Below are 22,797 nucleotides of genomic sequence, written 5' to 3' on the forward strand. Positions count from 1 at the left end.
ACAGAAAATCTTCATGTTTAAAAATATCAAAATTCTCTTCTACACGATGACTAAGTTATGGCAAAAAAACCACCACAAATTCATAAGATTTAACTGTTGGAGCATGATTTGAATGCTTAAACCTGTTCCTAATGTCATTTTAGACACCAGGCAGAGTGTGGGTCTTCTAAAGTTCTTATGTCTGGTCTGCCAGGACAGTGGAGCTATCTCAGACACTTTATGGGTCATAAATAAGTAGATATCTAAATTTAGGCACTTAAATTTCTCCCTTAAAACCCTAACTTGGGGGTAGCTGAGTCTGAATAGAAATCCCTTTAAATAACTTTCTTTTGTCATTAGGTCTGTCCATCATGCAGCCCAAACTCTAGCTGATTGGCTGCACATTCTGCAGGGAAAATATGGTTTTCCATTGCTTAATTTTGAGTGGGTGTATTAAATAGAATTTTTATTTCTTGGGGTAAGTGGTTTTAGTAGCAGTGCAGTATAAACAGTAACATTTTTAAATTTTAAAATAAGAAAATAACTGTTATTCCATTTTGTGAAGATGTAGTGTTTGTATGTGTCCTTTGTGCTTTGATAGCAGCTCAGGTCCTCGAGAGTATTCAAACGACTTTCAGTTTAAATAAAGCATGTCTAGGCATTTACTGGAGTGTGATGTTTAAATTGCTATATTGTAGTTGTCTAGCTCAGAACTAGCCAATTTCAGTTTTAGCTACCAGAGTTTTTCTAAATCTGGCTGAAGTTCATCAGTAAGGAATAATGAAATAGATGAAAATAATTTTTTTTTTTTGTTTTCCATATTGACTGGAAAAATGCTGATAAGTCAAAATCATTTCAGTTAAATGCAGAAATACATTTTGATATCTGTTTATTAAAAAAAGAAAATCTCAGTTTATTTTAAAGACAGTCCCAAGATGCAAAATGTTTTGATCTATACTGAACCTGAATTTACTCCTGTGTAATTATGCATTACAGCAAGGTGGGTATTATAGCAGGCTTATATTAGAATGTCTGTAACAAAATCACCACAATACCCTCTGATTGGTACATTACATTTTTTACAGAAAGTTTAAAATAAGGGCACAGATAGCACTAATTCCTCTGTAAATTTTATAGTGACTTACATGAGGCCAGGGAAAAATAGCTTTTCTCTTTTTTCTTCTTTGCTCCTTATTTCTCCTTCCCTTTTTTTTTTACACCTTTATTTCGTTGAAGCCTAAGTCTTCGTGTTTATAAATAATAGACAAACATTTTATAAATGTATTTTTTTAACTCGCATTCTGTATGGAATGGACTTAAATTTGTCCTGATGGCAAATAAAAAACCTCCATATTATAAGCTGATAGGACTCTTCTAGTATTAAGATACAGCAAATTGGCAAAAAATAAAGCTTATTTGCCCTGCTTTTCAAGTACTTGGTGGTGGGCATGATCTTTGACTCGTCCCAAGAGAATAAAGATGTCATGGAGAGTGCGGTTATTCAAAACTACTCTTGGGTTCTTTTTCTCACAGATGCATTAATACTTCAGTTGCAGACTTAGCAATCTACTCTATTAAATTGTATATTGTACTGGTTTTGGGTGGATGAGAGTTAATTTTATTCACAGCAGCTCATATGATTTTTGGTTTATGAGCAAAACAGTTTTGATAACAGAAGGGTGTGTTGCCCATTGCTCAGCAGTGCTTGCACAGAGCCATGTCCTTTTCTGCTTGTCTGCTTCTCCCCACAAGTGAGGAGGCTCGTGGTGCAGAGGAACAGGGAGAAGACACTGCCAAGACAGCTGAACTCAACTGACTGAGGGATATTCCACAACCCCTGGTGTCATGGTCAGCATGTAATCTGGAGAAAGAAGAAGGGGAGACATTCAGACTTATGGTGTTTGTGCTCTCAAGTCACTGTTCTGTGTGATAAGGCCCTGCCTTTCTGGAGAGGGCTCAACACCTGCCTGCCCATGGGAAGTGATGAATGAATTGCTTGTTTTGCTTTCCTTGTGTGTACAGGTTTTGTTTTACCTTTTGATCTCCCCTTAATTCAACCCATGAGATTTCTCACCTTTATCTTTCCAGTTGTCTCCCCCATGCCACAGAGGGGAAGCAAATAAAGCAGCTGTGTGGGCCTTAGATGCCTGCCTGGGCTAAACCATGGTTAAATGGTTAAATGGTTAAACCTCAGTCCTCATTGCATACATGTAAATCTGCTTCTGTCATAGATATTGGTAGTGACATGACTGGGAAAACTGCTGAGTGGCTAAATGCAAATTTTTCCTCATTTTTTTTTTTTTATATGTGTACATAAAACCATCTTTTACAGCCCTCATAATTTATTCTAAAATTTTAAATTGCTCTGTAAATATACATGCACTTTTTCCTGCCCAAAATACTGTAATAAGTGGTCTTATTTAAAAAAAAAAACAACACTACTTGAAAATGATCAGCCCAATATGAGATTTTCTGAAGTTAATTTTCACTAAGGGTACTACAAACTTTGGGTATACAGATGTTTCAATTTGAATTTAAAATGTTCAAATGGAAATGCTTGCGATTTGTGTTAAGTGACTAGAGAAACCATCTATAATATCTGTGAACCTGTATTGTCCTAGTGGCTCAGTAGAAAATTGAAAAATAAGTATGTAGAAGTATATATATGTATAATATATAAAAAAGTAGAAAAATAAATATGAAGACTTTAATTAATTAGCAGCCGCTAGATCACGTTACCTAGTCTATAGTCAGCAGCTATTTTTTCCCACTTTATTTAACTGAAAATCACATTGTCAGTCCATTTGATGGTTGATAAGACTAAGGGTATTAACAGTGTAAAAAACAAAGGGCTAAACTTAATGAAAAGGCTAAATCAGACCAATTTTGGAAAAGGCTGGTGCTTAATATCACCTGACTTGATGATATTGGCAGTCAGTAATTAGCCTAACAGCGGGTTTAAAAGTCAAATTAAGACTTACAGTTCTAACAATTCTGCAGACAGCTTCATGAAAGAGCTTAAATTGAGAATCGCACATTTAGCTAATCTGTTTTCAAGAAAGACACACTGACTTTAGTATGAAGTGGGTATTTTGATATCTTATGATACTAATGCTTTTGGGTGCAGCTTGATTTAGTTTGGGCTAAGTATGTACCTTAAGAATAATTAAACACTGTGTATTGCAGCTTTTGAAATGAATAGCCACAATATTCCTACACATCTTTTCTAAAGTACACAAGATTTTGCCCTGTTTTTGCAAAGTTAATCAAAACAGAAGTTTTAAAATTTACCCTTTATCTTACACCCTTAAAATCAAAATATATTCAGCTATAACATCCCTAGTGATTAGAGCTGTACTATCCAGAGCATTCAGAGGGAAACAAATTAAACAATTAGGCTATTTATTGTAATTGGTCTTTTCCCAACCACCCCATATAGTTCTTTGTGGCACCAGAGCTCCCTCCATTACCTATCCTGTAAAAACTCTTTTAGATTATGACAAGTAAATAATGAGATAGCTTCAAGTTTCAATTACTAAATTAAATGCTAATGTGTTCAAAACCTCCTGAAGATTTTAGTTTTTATTAATGTTTTATCTTCCCAAATAAAATTGTCAAAAACTTCATAGCAAGGAAGAATAAATTTCATAAAATATTTTACACCAAAACCCTGCCAACAAACAAAACAAAACAAAAAAATGGAATGCGAGAAGGAAAGATACTAATAGTAAAAACCATGGAGGTTTTTTACCTCAGCCCTCTAACAATATAAGTTAGTAAAATTATCTAGCTCTGAAAATATACTGTCATTAATTTTTAATTTTATTTTCTGAATAAAGAACTTCCTTTTGATAAGACCAACTTTGAGCTAAATTGCTCTACCCATAATTTTTTTCCCATATCATCATTTTGTAAGTAATTTTAAAAATAAAAATAAAATAAGAAGGAAAAACCTTTCACAGAGTTTTATTTCTGACATAGTTCAAATACCTTTGAAATGCACAAACTGATGCTTTATTAGTTTTTTTTGTAAAATTTCTTTGTTGATTTTTTGTTTTGTTTTGTTTTCTGTACATCTCTCACAGCAGATGTTATAGTCAAACATCTGCTGTGAGAGATCAGCTAAATTCCAAAATTCAAACTCTCTTGACTTTGGTCTGGAAGTGAAAAAGTCAGCATTAAAAGTTACAGTTTATTGCGAATAAAGTAAAAGTTCACCCTTGTAGGTTTGGGTTTTTTTACATTTTTGCATCATTTTCTGTGCTTCAAACACTTGGCTTTATTCAAAAGCAAAATTTCTCCTATTTTAATATCATATCTATTGACATTTCAACTATATCAATACAAATCAATTTATTTTTTTTTTCTAACAGTAAATAAGGATGTGTGAGACTATCTTTTTTACTTATTCCCTCTCTAGAATTTAAAAGCATGCCTGGAGAACTCAAGAACATTATCAAAATCTCCACCTGCTTCTGGTTTTCTTTAGTCTATAAATAGTCCTTACATGATTAGTGCAAACTTTATTTTCTAGCCTTTCCTTCCCGCATAGTTTGGTCACGGGTGAAGACATGGAGTCAAAGTGAAAGAGAAATCATTCCTATAAAGGGCTGATCTGCTCTCTCAGCTTGGGAGCAAGCCAGTCTTTAATTGCATGCATCTGTCTGAGTTCTGATTTAATGTAGGTGACTAACAATTTATTGCACAGATAAACTGTTTCTGTAATATTCACACTTCACCACCTTTACACACAGGGTATCAAATTAAATATCCACAGGCAATATTCACTGTAGTATTCCTTCTTCTAAGCACTTGAGATTTCAGCCTTTGGTAGTGTTTTTAAATTACTTAGTTTGGGGATCAATTTGATGCTTAAGGAGAAGAGTGTGCAAAATGCAAATATTTAGTGTAGGCTCATTCTGATATCGAAATGAATCATGCACATTATAACCCTTTCCAATCATTGTAACTATCAGTGTTAATAGGATAAGAAAAAAACCCCAATAATTAAGAGAAAAAGAGTATTGTAAGTGATGAGAGGTTGAGAATGGATTTCCTAGATTTCCTAGACTTCCAGAGGTCATATAGGAGTTAGTCAATAGGTTCCCCTGGGAAACTGCCCTCAGGGACAATGGAGCACAAAAGAGCTGACAGATCTTTGAATATATTTTTCATAGAGTGTAAGATCTCTCAATCCCCAGGTGTAAGAAACCAATAAACAGAGGCAAAAGATCAGCACAGATAAGTAAAGGACTATGGGTTAAACTAAAGCACAAGAAAGAAATGCACAGGCAGTGAAAGATACAGGGACAGATATGATGAAACACTGGGACAGGCTGATCAAGGAAGTTGTGAATGTCCTTTTATTGAAAGGGTTTAGTGTCAGGTTGGATGAGTCACTGAGGAAGATGATCTAGTTAAAGATGTACCTGCTTAATGCAGGGGGTTTGGGCTAGATGACCTTAGATATTTCCTTCCAACACAAACTATTCTATGATTCTATGTATTCTAGCCACCCCAAACAGCTACATTTTGTGTCCCAAGATTCACCTATGTGACATGCACAGCTCAAAATTGTTTAACATATCTCAAGGAATGAAAAACAATGTTGTTACATTAAAGCAACTGTCTACTTTAGTTTCATAAGTGTATTACTTTTAGCTTCAAATTTTCCAATATGTCTTTAGGTATGTTAACTCCCTTTTGCAGATTGATACGCTACATATATATTATTTTTAATGATACACAGATCCACTCTCCACTTTCAGACAATGCCTCTCCTAAAATCCTCACTTTCTTTGTCCCTTTCCTATTTTTCAAGGAACATGGCTCTTAAAACAACTTTGTCAATCATCTAGGTTTAATCCTCTGCAATTGAGAGCAACTGCATTTTAAAGACCCCAGTTAAGGTCAAACACAAATTTACACATGACCAATTTATACTCATTTATGCCTATTAGTATTTGAAGCTATTGCTTTTATCTTAATATTTTCTCCTTGTATTTACAAAGAATAATCATATCTGCTAATAACTTCCATTAGGCTAAGCCAAAATCCCTACATACTTTCTTGGAGTTTGGTGCCATGCCAGCTTAAACCAGTCTAATTTGAGATTATCCTTTTTGCCTGTCCCGCTATCCTCAGTCATGTGTGCCGAGAGTACTAACTGCCTTTCAAGCTGTCAAACAATAAGCCAGTTTAGAGAGCTAATTCAAAAGCAAACTAAATGTAAATAAGGAAAAATTATATTTTGTCCTATTCTTGGGGATTTTTATGTCCCCTTCATGTCTCCTATGAAGTGTTTTTTTCTAGTTCTGGTCCTTGAACTGCATCATCAGTGGATGCATGTGTATTCAGTACATGTCAAAAGTTCAGAAATATAGAAATATGATAGAAAACCATAATAGAATATAGAAATACAATAGCAACTGAATTTTTGGTTTTATAACATGTGATGTGATTGAAACTGCAAATTCCATAATTGTCACTTTGAGATGGCTGTTCCCAAAATGTAACCCACTTTGAGTAAGGAAGCAAATGTGCTCCAGCTAGACATATGCATAGATATATAAGTATAATCCCACGCATGCACTTTCAGAATTCTTATATAGTTAACTTATATTCATGCATGCAAGAGACCAGTGAATCCAGTAGAAAAATGTTGTGGTTTAACCCTAGACAGTAACTATGAACAACACAGCCATGTGCTCACTCGCTTCCCCAGTAGAATGGGAAAGAGAAACAGAAAAAGGTAAAACCTATGGGTTAAGATAAGAACAGTTTAATAACTGAAATAAAGTAAAATGTAATGCTAATAACAATTATTTACAACAAAATGAGAGAGAAATATTATCCAAAGGAAAAAAGAAAGGTGAAGCACACTACAATTGCTCACCTCCTGCTCAATGACACCCAACCCAACTCTGAGCAGCAATCACTCCATCTTGGCCAGATCCCCTCAGTTTATATACTGGATATGAAGTTCTTTGGTCAGTTTGGGTCAACCATCCTGGCTGTGCTTCCTAACAGCTTCTTGTGAACCTGCTCACTGGCAGAGCAAGGGAACCTGAGAAGTCCTTGGTTTAGGGTGAGCGCTGCTTAGCAAGAATTCAAATATCAGTGTGTTATTGACATTAGTCTCGCCCTAAATCTACTATATTAGCTAGTAAGGAGAAATTTAACTCTAGTACAACTAAGCTAGGACAGAATGATAGATCCAGAAAATTTAAAAACAACAGGAGGTTTAAAATAATTTTGGGAGATTGAACTGAAGCAGAAGAAGGCATAAAGTGTACCTTGGTAAGCAGAGCAGAAAACAATGAAACTTAAATAAAACATGAAAAAAACTGCAATAAAACATCTCTTAACAGATGTTCAGAAAACCTATGGAGAATTGAAAAGGAAATAAAACCAAACCAAAATAAAACCCTCAAATCTCTCTGAATATATTTCAAGCACAAATTAACATAGTACATTTATCTTTTTATTTTCTTGTGACAAATACCCAACATAGGACTCAACAGTTAATATCTTCATGAAAATTATATCATGTACCACCATAATGAAAGAAACTTGCAAGAAACTTAAAAATACTATAAAATAAAATATGAAGATGATCTTAAACATTTACCAATTATTCAGTTTCTTCCAGTCCTTCCAGACCAATAAAATTTTAGAGAGTTTTTAGAGCCTCTAACTAAATATCAGTGTTTACTGTAAAAGCCTAAGCTTACAGAAGCAAAGCCAGACACCTATCACCCACACCACAAAGGTTATGGAAGAGTTTTAATCTTAAACATGTTTGGAGTGTGTTACACATTTTGTTTAATTCTGATGTGAATTAAAATAAATCACTGGAGGACATAGTAAATTTTCTTCTGTGATGTGTAAGTATGTGGTCTTTTCACACTGGAAATTTCTTTCTAAAAGCGGTATAAAAAGTGAGCCAGAGACCATCTCCTGAAATAGTGATGAATTTAAAATCTTGAATAGGCAATAAAAGTAGAAAAAGAAAAAAAAACCAAAAGAAAACCAAACAAAAAAAAACCAAAAAACCCTGAGAAGTTATTAGAAGCCCATTTTTGTTCCACTGCTTTTGTGACGGGTTGGGAGGAATGGATTCCTTGTATTGCTTTCTTTGAATGCATGGCTTTTGCTTAGGTTTTTTTTTTCCTCAACCCATGAGTTTTCCCACTCTGACTCTTCTGTTTCTCTCCCCCACCCCGCTGTGTGGTGAGTGAGCAAGCAGCTGTCTTGACCTTAGTTGCCAGCCGGGACTAAACCACTACAGTATTATTTTTGACAGTGTATCTGATAAGCTCAGTTTACTTAATAATATCATTTTAAAAAAGCTATATTACAAATAATTGTGGCCATAAAGTACAGTATGGAATAAATTTTTCTATAAAAATAATCTTTTAACTGAGCAGGTATTTTATTCTCTTGGTAACCAGTACACTACCCATATCACTGCAAAATTTGTATAGATTGTCTGCTTGCAGGGGGCTTTAAAAGAGGTAGAAATAAAAAGAAGGAGTTGTGAGAGAATTGATATTCTTCCAGAATTTCATTCAAATAAACCTAAATTTATGAGCACAGCTAAGTGAAATCTGGCTTCAGGGGTGAAAAAACCCTGAGCATTCTGTTGCCTACTATGTCTCACCCAAGATGCATGAGTACAAAGACAGTAACCTATCACATTGAATCTTTACAAGCAGTTTGAATTCAAAGAATTGAAAAGATGAAATCAGCCAGCCTTGTTGTTTTCCAATATAACATATAATTTTATCTGGAGATAGTATGACAGTTTGAATGATGTGAATATTTATATTTTAGTTTCTTTCATTTATTCCTTATACTATATATAACAATTTATACAACTTTCTAGAAAGTCAAAGATATTCAATAATGTTCTTCATAAATGTATATAAATATTTCAAGTAAAGCCCCACTTCACCTGGACTGTATTTTTTCTGGAGAAACAAAATCCAAGTCAAATTATGACTAATTTCTGATTTGTTGGATACAGTTGTTCAGATATAGTATCAAATTTAATGAAGAAAAGGAAAGCATAATAATTCACTCCAGTGATATAATTTAATTTAGTCTTCTTAAAATTTTTATCTGAGAAATAATTCTTCTCCTAATTTTATACTTTTCTGATTAAGTCTTTAACTTTTATATTAAAGTCAGTATAACTTTATTATCTTAGCATTTAACAGTAAAAGCAAGTGTATGAATTTGTAGCAGGTTGACCCTGACCAACCTTCAAGCACCCAGAGAGATCTCATTCACTTCCCTCTCCTGTGGGTCATGGAGAAACTAGATGGAAGCTTCAGGGATTTAAATGTTTAATAGAGAGAATAAAGCTGTGCATTCAAGCAAAGCTAAATAAGGAATTCATTCACTACTTCCTATCAGCATGTAGATGTTCAGCCACTTCCAGGAAAACATGAATAATAATAATTTCTCTAGGAAAGCAAACATCATAATCTTGGTTATTGCCCTCCTTCTTCCTTTTCATGACCTTGTATTACTGAGCACATCATATATTATGGAATAATGCTTAGGTCAGTGCTGGTCAGCTATTCTATCTTTGTCCATTACCAGTTTCTTGTGTTCTTTCAGCAAATCACTGAGGGACAAGAGTGGGAGAAGAGTAAGCAAGAAAGAATCTTGATGCTGAGCAACTGCCGTTTGGCAATAGCCAAAACGCTGTGCATTATCAATTAGTCACTAATCCATACTACTATGAAGAAAATTAGCTCCATCCCAGCCAGATTTATCACAGAATAAGTAGGATTTCTCATTTCTTTCAAGCTTGGTATACTTCAAAAGTCACTAATAGTTTCACTACTAGCACTAACACACAAGGTTACAGAAACTGAGATTCCTATTGAAGAAAGTATTGTATAAATGTATATGGAAAAAGAACAAACAAGACTATGTCTATAAAAATAACTGAGCTACCTTTCCCACAGGGTGGTATTCAACCAGTTAGTAACCCATTTACAGTGTCTTCTCAGCATTTGATTTAGTAATGCTCACCACAATCATGCCATAAAAAAAATCAGGTCCATATTGTGTGAAGAATGAGCTTTTATGAACAGTTCATCATGTGATAATCTTTTTAACTCCTAGAATAAAACCTACGGCAGAACTCCTGGGGAATGAAAACAAACAAATCCCATAACAGTGTTCTTACTGAGCATTTATATTACCATTTTCGTGATGATTTAAATATTACTTTCCTAATAACAGTTGTAAAGAAAATCTCAGAATAGCAGAGTCCAGGAACATTTCTGAGAGCCTGAGAGATAATTTAGATAAATGTAAAGAAGAGACAGTGAAAAAAAGCTTGGGAAAGGAGAACATTCAATGAGTGTACAGGTATCATTGGCCATAAATAGAAAGCTGTTGGACAAGTAGAGATAGTTCTTAATCATTAATACCTTTTAGGGATTTTTGCAAATGACATTTATTACTTTACATGAAAGTCCTTTAATTGTCTTATATTACCAGAAGCCAAATAACCCAAGGTTATTTCAGTTGAAATGGAAGAACTGCAACGAAAACCACTAAGAAAATGAGAGTTTTGCTCTAGGAAAGAAACATGTGAAAGAGCACTGAGTGATATCATGCTTGTAGAGTTAAAGAAGGTCAGTATCGCAGTAAACCTAGAAAATGATATAATATTTGATTTACAGTTATGGAAAAGATAGGAGTTGCAGGGAGATGTTGACTTTTTTCAGCCTCACCAAAGCAAGTGTCAGAATAGCGATGAGGACATAGATTATCTAATTTACAGCATTCTGCTCTAGCCATTAAGCTGTTAAACAGCATTATTTCAACTAATGGAAAACCATTAAATTTTTAGGGTGTCATTTAATGTTAGAAGAGCTGATCACTAAAGAACAATTGAGTTTCTACAGCATATTTTTTATGGCACTTAATTAGGGATATGTCCTCAAGTAAACTCATAAAACTTCTGTCTCTCCTGCTTAAAGTTCTTTAGGTCATAGGCTCTTAAAGTGCTAATAAATCTCTGCTAAGTTGACATCACCTCCTGACTCTTCAAGTGAAATTTTCTTTACAAGAAAGAAAATTTTTATTTTACAAGTTATTATAGTGCCTTCTTTCTTTCTGCAATAGGAGCCATCTTGTTAGATTATACATAATCACTGTAAATACATTGACCTTCACGATGTTAGAATTTATAGGGTTTCCAGTTATCAAAATGCACTTTCAAATTATCATTTGTTTGTCACTATGTAGGCTAATATAAATAATAATAAACAAATAGTACAATACTTCTAAGAGTTAATTGAAATTAAATTACTGTGCAGCTTTTCAATTTCAATAATTTCACATTGGAAGTCCTACCTTAGAAGAATCTTGGGAAGGATTTGGTTTTTTTCCAAAACAGAAGAAGTATGTAAATTCAGATTTCTCTAGGAAGAATAAACTAATGAATAGTATAGCTGAACTGGGGCATAACATAAATTTGTATTTATAAGCTTTCAAAGGAAGAATTTCCTATCTTTACTTCATTTGAGTTCATTTATCTTAAGAGTTAGAAACATAACAATAACATTAAGGTGGAACAGAATGAAGAACAGCCTTTTAGGAAAAAAAGAGATGAATTTCAGCATAGATACACTCAGTAGATTCTCTAAATAACTGTACATATGTTTAATATATAATCAGGGTTTAAAAATATAAATTGTGTAGATAAAAGAAATACATTCAAAAAGCAGAGTACTAGAAAATAGAAAACAGAAATATAGAAATATAGAAATATAAGCATCTTTGACTGAAGTAACTTTCAGGCTATAAGCAAGTATGTCACTTTCATGTTATATAGGTGTCAACAGTAGACACTATGAATAGAATTGATTCTCTTGTAAGAAAATCCTGTCAGAGCTCAGACGAGCAAAATAGCGTAAGCTTCCTGAAGTGATCTGCATGGCATGGCATGCTGCATGTTAATTGGAGACTTGTTTGCTGATGCAGAAATCAGGGTACCCAGCATCCAAAGTAAGGTTATATTATCCATAGTATCCCCTCTTTCTTCATAGTGTCAGCTCTAGTAAATTACATTTTAAAAGATATTTTGGTTAAAGTGCCCTTCTTACTGGCATCATAATGAACCAGCAGTTGTGGTAGATACTGCATTCCTGAAAATTGGTGTAAGACTATAATCACAGAGAAGTGCGGCATCAGAAATTCACTAATTTGATCACATTGCAAGAAAAGAGTCAGGAAGGACTGGGAATTCTGCATGCCTTTTCTACACACTGAGACTTATGGATGTTCTTGAAAGAAAAAGGAGAGTTTATGAGAAAGTTGGATGGAAGACACATTATTGGTCTAGTACCAAGAGCTAGGGCATTGGAAGCAGAGGGGTGACTGAGTTTCTGAGTTTAATCATTGACTTCTCACATTACAGAGCGTGGTCCACTGTTCTCATGGCTGATTGAAACATTCAGCGTGACATGGAGAAGGCAGAGGAGAGGACCATGCTGCCTTGACAGAAGATGAGGATAATCAAATGTTTGGACTATCTGGGTAAAGTGCCCAGGCAACTCTTTGACATAACAGCAACAACAATATATTCTGGTGAATAAAGTGCTTGGTGCGCTTTATTTACCCTGTTGAAAAGAAGCAACTAAGTAGCAATCTATTGAGGACAAAATAAAGCTTTTACTTTGAACACTTACTTTAATATTCAAAAGTGTTCAAATGTTCTCGTTGTCTTCCTTCACTTCCTTCTTTGCATCCCTTTTGTATTCAAAGCTCCTAATCATAGCACATAACAGGAAATTTAACAAGATTTGATGCTCTTAAACAAAAAGGAAAATATTCCAGTTTATGCAATCTGTGAAAAAAATGTAGTTATACTAATTTTTCCCAGTATGAGAAAATTGATCCTTTTAAAAAAAATATGACAGCAATTCAGAAAGATGAAATTATTAAGTCTATATAGGTGAATGGCAATGTAACTGTGATATTTGGTCTCAGCAGGTGGAAATATCAACTTATTTCTATGAATTTACAGAAATATATATTTTCAAGTTATAAAACAAAATTACAGTTATTTTATACCCACAATGGCAAATTGTTTTCATTATTTTCAAATGGAATCTGCTTTGATAGAGCAAGTTTTCTTGAGGAATTGCTCACATACATAAAATCTTAAATGGTATAGGACCCAGATATAAAAAACTTGCACTCTTACTCCTTTGACCCATTCAAGTATACTGAAAGTCTCTTAATTCTTTTCTGAAAACAAGTATGTCATGAGATTTTATATATGCCTGCCTTTAAGTTGGGAAACTTTTTTCTTCCATGTTTTCAACTATTAAGACTCTGGAATTACTTTTTTCCACTATTTTTCCCCATCCTCAAAATCTTATAATGAACAAGAAAATATACATTATTTGCAAAAAAAAAGAATTTATTTTTAATGTAATAGAAATTTATACAATCTAAACAAAGAATTATTTTTACTGTAAATCTAGTTGTTACAGATTAAAAAAAATACTGAAAAAATACTTGTAATATTGAAAATGGTTATGCACTTTCTAGTATGTATAAACTGTGTTATGATCCTCCTTATTTTCATTCATCCTAATTCTGAGCCTTCACTTTTCTTGGTGGAGGGGCAGTTGCAACAATTCATCAGTATCCAAGGACTTCACCAGGATGATATTACCCACCCCCCAACAGATATGCAATGAGCTTTCCTAAAATGTGGATACCTAAATATGATATACTCTCCTTATATTAAATAGAGATAATTCAATACTTTCAAAACAAATTTCTTAGGGGAAAAAATCCTGCTTCTTCATCCTTTCTTCACATTATCATTCATCCTATATATATTGCTGTCTGAAGTTGAAAATTTCTCTCAAAATAATAGTGAACATAAAGTGGCCGTATCAGACAAGGATATATAATTTTAAAAACTCCTGTCCCTCCACCTCTCCTCACAGGTGAAGTGTTCTGGCCCTAACCAATGTGGTGACCCTGCCACACTATAGCCAATGCCATTGCCAGGTCCAGGGAGACAGTGTGTGTCTTCATTTCTAAAGGGAGAACTCTGAATTTGTTATTTCTGAATTCATGAGGTTCCATCTGGTACTTCTCCTAACCGTCAGGATTGCATCACTCTGAATGGCATTAATGCCTTCTGGCATATCAACCTGATCCCACCAGTTTGGTGTCATCTGAGAACCTGGTGACAGCAAACTGTGTCATCTCCAAGTCATTCATAAAGGCGTTAAACAAGACAAGAAAGAAATCCAGTGAGAATATTTATTCTACATATGCTTTTTCAGGAAGTATATCTGAAAAGCCATGAGAAATCCCTTGTGACCAGGAAAAGAGAAAAAAAAAAAAAAAATTCTCCTGTTTTTAAAAAGGGGAGAAAGGAAAACCCATGGAACTGCAGAGTAGTGAGCCTTACCTATGTGCCTGTGAACATCATGGAGAAGATCCTCATGGAAGCAATATTAAGATGTCAGCAAGTGAGGTTGCTTAACTAACAGTTAGTCACAGGAACTCAAAATTGTCACTGGAAATTTCTTCAAAATATAAAGATTTCATGCTCAAAATATAATGAAAATGTACACAACCGTAAGATCAAGAGTTCATTATTTCTTGTGAAGAATTCAGCATCAGTTCTCACTAAAACAATAGGGCCTAGGATATAATGTGACTATTAGTGCTCAGCTCAGAAACCTGAAATTGTAACTGCATAACTGCATTACTGAAAAAAAAAAAGTTTCAAATAACCATGGATTCTCTTGACTTCTCTGTATTTTCATCCATATTTATAAAATGTTAAAATTACCAGTCCCCACACTCTAGTAATTTCAGATTGTTAATACCAATAAATCATCTTAGAATAAGTGTAAGTTTAATTTCAGAAATATGTTCCCATAAGCCAATTTGATATGAGATGCCAGGGAAACCTAGGAAACATCATTTTGTTTAAAAGAAGTTTTGACAAAAAGGAAAATACATCCAACTACAAAATTTGAGACTGGAAGGGATCTGTTGAGAGCATATAGGAACTCAGCATATATTACTGAGATCATCCAGCCCATTTAGTTAAGCCAGGTTACCCAGAAAAGTGTCCAGTCTGGTTTTGACTGTCTCTCCACAAGGAGAATTCACAGCCTTTGAACGGCCTCTTCCTGTGTATGAAAACAGTAATTGAAAAACGTCCTCTTTAAATTAGACAAATTATTATATTCTTTATTTTCTATCATCTTGTGTTATCCTATGGGTGGGCAGCAGTGGGGTTCCCTCATCTTCATTATCTCCCATTTTGTCATACATATTGACAAAATCTGCTGTGTGCCATCCTCCCCCTCTCCCCCCACAAAGCCTTCTCTGCTCCAAGCTGAACTGAACTAGAACCCTGTCTTCCCTCAAATGAAAGGCATTGCAGTCCCTTCATCACCTTTGCTGTAGTCACTCTTTTAAGTTCTCTGTTGTACTAGGGAGCCGGAAACTCAACACATTTTTCCAGATGGAGTCAAGTAAATTTCCACCTCCTTCTGTCAAACATGGAAACAGGTTCTTCCTAATATAGCCCAAATGGAAGACAAGCAGAGAGTGACATTGAAGAGTGTTGGATAAGCCTTAATTTACTTCCTATAATGTTCCAAATCGAAACACTGTCATGCAGTAGACCTCTCTACGTGAGAAGACAGGTCAACATAACTTTTCACATCAGGGTCTCCTACCATTGTAATTATAACCTGTAAAGGTTTTGGCTCTTGAAGCCTCAGAGACAATCTGCAGAGTGTCTGATCTCTCTGATACTGCAGTCTACTGACTTCCCTCAGGAGATCTTGTGCTTGCCAGCATGGCTCCTTAAGAACCACACAACTTTTGCAGGCTAGAATAGGATCAGCCCCAGCTCAGCAAAAAGCCTGCAGCTTGAGCCTTGCAGAGATGCATCCTCCTTCTGAAGCTCCATAAAGGTCAAAGAATCCAACCACCCAGGGACAGTTGCTCCATCAGTTTCTGTGAACTATGCCTTTTAGCAGACTGCTGGAAAGAGGAAGTTTCTCAATCTTTCTTTCATATCCTGCTGCCCAAACCACCCAGCTTCAGGGGTGGTGAAATTATGAGTAGACTATCCTTATCCTTACCTTCCAATAGCAGGAATATTTGATAGCTAAGTTTTAATACTTAACATATATACTTAGAAAAGAAATAGCAGGTTATATGACAACTAATTAGCTAATATTTTTGCTGAGCAGGATGTATCTTCAGTTCAGTTTTGGATAACACAGATCAGAAATCACAAATAAAGCAAGAAATTACTTCCCTTTCTTAGGGTTTTTTGTTGGACAGAATTATAATTCTGGCATCAAATAAATAAAAAAATAAAAAGAAAACAACCATTGTACTCAGTAAAGAAACATTGTACTCAGCCAAATGTTTATTTTGTCACTTCTGTGACTTTTAAAATACACAGCTTATACTATATCTAATGCAGTTGATGAGCTTTAGCAATATTTCCACTATACAAACAGAATATGGGACTTATTTAATATTGGTTTTCACTTATTTATCCTTTATCTAAGTCCACTTCTCCATTCACATGATTCTGATGAAGGAACCACTAACCTCATGAAGGATTTTTTTAAATGACTTCAATTTGCTAAGATCTAAAACAAGCTTAAATGTAAGAATTATTTCAGTGATGGATCATTATTGGTAAGATTAATGTTTGATCATCACAAACTTTATTTCATCCTACTTATATATTTTCTTCTTTTTTTTTTTTTTGACATATATTTCATATCTCCATGTTTGCATACATACTTATAGGTCATGGTTCATTTAATCTGAATACACATGAGATGAATCACTGAAGGGAGTCATTCCAAATGTACGCATTTCTACATGAACAGCTATATTTGCTTATATAAATCTCATCCATATGGCATGCCTAGTTTTATTTCATTTTCCATTGGGATCATTTTAGATTACAGTAGCTGTTTAAACAGTTGAAATGTATTGGTTTAATGGGCACTTCGGGGAAAATACTGGAAGTAGATTAATGTGTTAGGCAGCAGGAGTTTAAGCATAGATAAGGAAAGGCCTAAGCCAGAGAGCAGAGAAGGCTAGAAAATGGAGAGAGGGATGGGAATAAGAAATGTAAAACACTGTCATTTGAAGAACATGCTGCGTTTTCAGATTACTTGGACTGAATAATAAAGCCAGGTCTGCAAAATGATATTTTGTATTTTAAAGTAGAAGATGACTTCTGGGACAGGAAACCCCTAGAATGTGAATGTTATAGATGTCATCATATATTGTCCTTCAATTATGAAGTCAATCTATGTCTAGACTACTGTCTTCCTTCAAAAAAATAGACATCAATGTTCTATTAATGTAATTGAGAGAGTTCCAGTTTAAAGCACAGATTTACAGGCGGTGACAAACTAGTATCCTCACCATGCACATAAAAATGTAAGACTGAATCATGTTAGTATTCTGCACATCTCCATTCTTATGGTGCTGAGAACATTTTGGGGGAACAGCAAACTTTAAGCAACCCTCAATAGTATCAAATAAGTGAATGATGTAAAATGACTTCACTCTTTTGCCCCAGTTTGCTGTTTGCTTCCAGTTTCTTCTAGTCAGTACTGGCTTACTTTATCAAGAAGTGTGTCTAATCCATCTTGCTGCCTTTGTCAACGATCTTTACCATAGGGCCTCAGGAAGAAAACAAAAGAAAAAAGGTTGTATATCTTCAACCATAACTAAATAAAATCATAATAGGTGGCAGCATCTTTACCTGTGTATCTGAGAGATACACTAGAGGTAAATTAAAGAAAATGCAGTTTGAATGGTATATTGAGACTAATTCTGGTTTCAATATATGTTTTTACTATATTTTATTAACTTCCTTATACTTACTACCTTATATTCTTACTATATATATCCATCTGTTTCTTCTGTCACCTAACAAATATACATTAACGCCAAGAAACATATTGATAATGGGAAAAAGAATGACCTTTCTGTGGGACCTTCTATGGTACACTAGATATTTTGAATATTAGCCATGCCGAATTTAATAATCCAAAACTAAATGAATACTTTTGGGCTTTCTTCATACCCTGTGTTGCAAAAGAAGCAGTTTTGGAAGCTGATTCTGATAGCAAATTTTAAGAGCAGGGCCACCTCCTGCTGCTGCTCTGGCCTGAGACGTGTCCTGTGTGCCTAAGCACCCGGTCTGTGCCCAGGCTGAGGGAGTGGCTTCTGCTCTCCTGTTTGCAGGTTTAGCTGGAAGCAAAGCTGAGCACATACCCAGAGAGACACACAAAGACACAATCACACAGAGGACACAGACAGCCTGTCACACAGGCAGCCACAGGCTAAGGGTTGCCTTTAACAATACCAGATTTTCATGACTCACACCAGGCATAGGCCCAAACAGACATGTCCCTTTCTCCCGGGCTGACAGAAGCAAGAGTTTACCAGTGCAGTACATACGTGAAGTCTCCAGCTTCAGAAGCACATGCACGTTCATGGATACAACCATGAAAGGCCATTCTTCCAGCCTGGCACCCCTGCCTGGATCCCCTTTCCTCTTACCTGCCCCACACATTCCTGACTCTCCGGCAGGTCCAGCTGGCTGCTCGCTGCAAACATGCACCACTCACACACTCATAGGTCTCCACTAAATACCAGCACAAATCCTTCCCACCTCCCTATTTCTTCCCAAACCTGGGCACCCTCCTTACTGGCTGGTCCAGCTTGGAGTTTGCCAGTGAATCCCACAGCACATCCCACATACATCTGGCTTGAGGAAAGCACAAACACTCCCATCATCCAGACCAAGGCATGTGGGCTATGAACTGCAGTTCCACTATAGCCATGGTTGCTGAGTCCATCATTTGCCTCACTTTCCCTGGTTCCTCCAGTGGCTTGTCCTGGTTGTGGCTTGGATAATTTTCTCCATTTCAGCAGTGTACCAGATGCTAAGAAGAAAACTGACTCTATCCCAGCCAAAACCATGACAGTGGTTTTGGGAACAGACACTGTTCCTACCCCAGTGAATTCCAAGAACCCAGCTGGCTTCTGTAGCCAATGACACAGGCAATCAGCCCCGTCTGACCTCAGGAGATGGTACCCTGTCCACCCATCCCAGGCCCCTCAGCAGCTGGCACCAAGTTCCTGTGGCATTCACACACACGTGGTCTGGATTGTGATAGTATGCAGGCACAGAGTTAAGATTTAATGAGAAAATATGAGAAGACAGGACGAACTGGTGATCAAGTGCAGAGCATAGTCAAATAAGTGCAGCAGCCAGCTCTGATTAATGTGCTGTCAGCCCTGTTTTACATACTTTTCTGTCTAATTTTCCTTTGTTTCACTTTCTCTCCCTTCCTTTGCATATTGCATGTTCATACCATCCGCTTCCTCAACCCTCAGATTTGCATCCTTCTGTGTCATGGAGTGTCAGTTTGCCTCAGTTTCTTGGTACTTCATCAACTAGTTTGACTGACTCACTATTTCTCCTTACTGTCTTCATAAATGTTAACTGGACAGGTTCTAAGACCATCTGTTTTTTCCCTCTCTTTCTTTATCCACTCAACTGAAAAAAAAACCCAAAAATGTTTTCACACCCCACATACTCTTCAGGCCAGTGGCAAGGTTTGTTCTTTTTACAACCTTTCTTATAATTTCTTGGTCAGTTCAGTCTTCACATGTTCTGATTTATGACTCCTTTGACCAGATGCCCTTAGAGGAGAAGATACTCTCCTTCAACACACCCTTACAGATTGATTTGATTTAGGATATTTTACACAGCCTGTGATAAATTGCTCTTTATTCACATCTATTTTTTGAGAGGGCTGTATGAAGTAATAGTTGAGTGCTCTGAAGACAGTAATGGATGTGGAGGGGGCTGCAGATCTTCCTCAGATCAGTAGGAGCAATGATATAAGGAGTACCTGTGTCCCGTTACAGAACAGTACATCAATAAAAGAGAATGAAGAACCAGTTCAAACAGTGGAGCCCCATGCTGTTAGCTCACATGCTGCCTCCATTCTACACTGCTCCAAATCTCTCTCTTGAACAAATTTATTACAGAAGGGGGTAGCTGTAAATAGTGTGATTATGAGCCAATCTGTTCTACTTCATCTCGGAGACAGGCATCAGTATTTGTCTCTCTTTCATTTAGTGCAAGAGCTGTAATTACTATGTCTAGGTAAATAATGTTTTTTGCTGGGATAAAACTCTTTGTGGGAGGTGAAATGCTCAGTGTACAGAAGGTCAGTACTGAAAGAGATTCTAAAGAGGACAGTGGAGAGCTAAAAGAAGATAAAGGCTTTGTCTTCCAATATGGCAAGGGCAGGATGACAGGAATTCTCCAGATTCAGGAATATCCCAGGATGTCAAAATAGCTCTTGAAATAGTTCTGTTGAGACTCAGAGATCTGCATCTAAAGCATTTTGTAAAGAAAAAAATAAACCATAAGACCTTAAATTGTGCTTTTTTCAAGAAAATCTGAACATGGTCTTGACGACAGGTGTCAGATACATTCCTCCAATTTCTGTGTCTCACAGTGACAATAATTACTCTGCATTAAATTAATTTAATCCAAAAGCATTCTCAGTGTCTGGTATTAGTGATGGGAAATATTGATGGTAAGAATATTGATCCATGAAATCATTATATTATTGATTAAAATACAGATAGTCTACGGAGCAGAATAATCTTTCCTAGAGTTACTAAACTTTTCCATGTTTTTAGTTCTACATTATAGATGGCACTGCTTTTTATATATACTGTGATCCATTATTTCATAGGCTTTGTATTATTTCTGAGTGATGAAATACATGGAATAAACAAATGTCTTAGGAGTTTAAGTCAAGTAATGTTTCAACAGGTATCATCAGTGAGTTATTCATGGATTATTGGGTGTAAATTGTTAAACATTATAGAAATTCCACATGTTAAAAATGTATTATCTGTTCAGAAATTATGCAATCTTTGATTTATATTAGCTTTTCAGAAAGTATTTGTAATTATAACGATCCTGATTAATAGGGAAAAAAAGAAATCAAGAAAATATCTATTCTTCCCCTATTAGGCTGTTCTGACACTAAAAAATCAGTATAATTAAAATTTCCCAACCTTGCATGGTTTTAAATCATCAGTATATTCAGCCTGGTGAAAGTAAAAACCAGTTTTGACAGCGGATATTCAGTTCTACTGCTCATTAAAAGTATACAAAACCTTGAAAAGTATTAATAGAAGGCAAATATAGAAGAAAAACAGATCCTTTTCACTGCAAATAATAATTTTCTAAAAACTTGAGCTTTGTAAGTTGTGAAAATATTCTTTTTTTTAGCATGACAACAAAGAGTGAACAATTCTTCACCAGTAAGCCCACTGAAAATGTAGTTCATGCACAAGAAGTACAATATGTAATCAATTATAAGAACTATCTAAGGAAAAGTGATTTTGCTTCATGGATAATGGTGTTGTGCTGCAAACTGTTCTCTCATTTCCTTGTGTAGTTCAGCCTAGAGGTAGGAAAAAGCTTAGCAAGGAGTTCAGACAGGCTAAAAATTAAAACTTGGCCTTGAAATTCTTTGCAAGAATTTCAAATCAATAAAACATGCACCTGAGAAGTTTCCAACCTTGAGTACATGAATTTAATTTCTCTGTCTTTTTTTTTTTTTTTTTAACTGGAATTTGCTGTTTTTTGAAAGAGATGGACTGATTTCCCCAGAAAGTTAATATTTAAACCTACTACTGGCAACAAACAAATTTGTTTTCAGTTTCCTGCAAGATGTAATATGGTCTGCTATTTAATATTTCCTAGAAAATATATTCCCCAAATTTGATTCAATCCTACAACACAAAATATTGTTAACTTACTATATTTCTTGAAAAATGCAAAGCAAATTAGTGAAATTTTGCCTTTTTTAAGAATCAAACCACCACTTTCTTTACAGCAAAGAGCTGAAAAAATGTCTTCCTTTACTTGAGGTTATCTTCAGGAGTCAGCTTCAATTTAAACAATGTATGCATGAAATTGCTTCATAAAATGCAAATATCTGTGAAGATAAGTGTACATTGAAATTAGGATGATCGAACAGAGCTTATTCTAATAGGAATTCACAAGAATTATAAACCAATGGGTACTTTTTTCCCTGGAAGTTAATTGCTAGTAAAATGGTTACAAATAAAATAATGAAAAAGGCATTGTTAATCTCTGTGTTCATACACCCATGCTTAAAGATGTTTATCATATAGAATATGGACAGATAAATGGATTTTGTCCCTACAAAACTTAATTATTATTCATATACATTTACATATAGATTGTGACTAGCTTACATAAAAAAAACCAGTCCCTCATACAGTTAGAGGTCAAATAATACATAGATTAAAACATTATCTAATTGTTATGATAGAAGATATTAAAATAATTGCAAAATTTTTATTTCATTATAATGACAACAGTATGTTTGTTTGTTTGTTTGTTTGTATGTTGTCCTAGTCAAAGTCAGCAAAGGTTATGGGTAGAAAACAAATTCTATGTCTCACTTGAGGAAAGTAGTCAGGTATACTGAAGATCCACCAGTCTGTGGAATACTTTGTAGAAATGCATTAGGCTATGACTATGTGAAGAAGGGAAATGCGTAAGAGGTAAAGATAATTCTCTGTGACCTTTCTCTTTTACTCCCTTTATTAGAAAGACCTCAGCTCTGTAAAGAAGCATATGCAATTTCCTCATATTTTAGAAGTACATATTTTTCTTACCCTCTG

Source organism: Cyanistes caeruleus, chromosome 3, assembly GCF_971803275.1.
Source record: "Cyanistes caeruleus chromosome 3, bCyaCae1.hap1.1, whole genome shotgun sequence".
NCBI classification, from domain to species: domain Eukaryota; kingdom Metazoa; phylum Chordata; class Aves; order Passeriformes; family Paridae; genus Cyanistes; species Cyanistes caeruleus.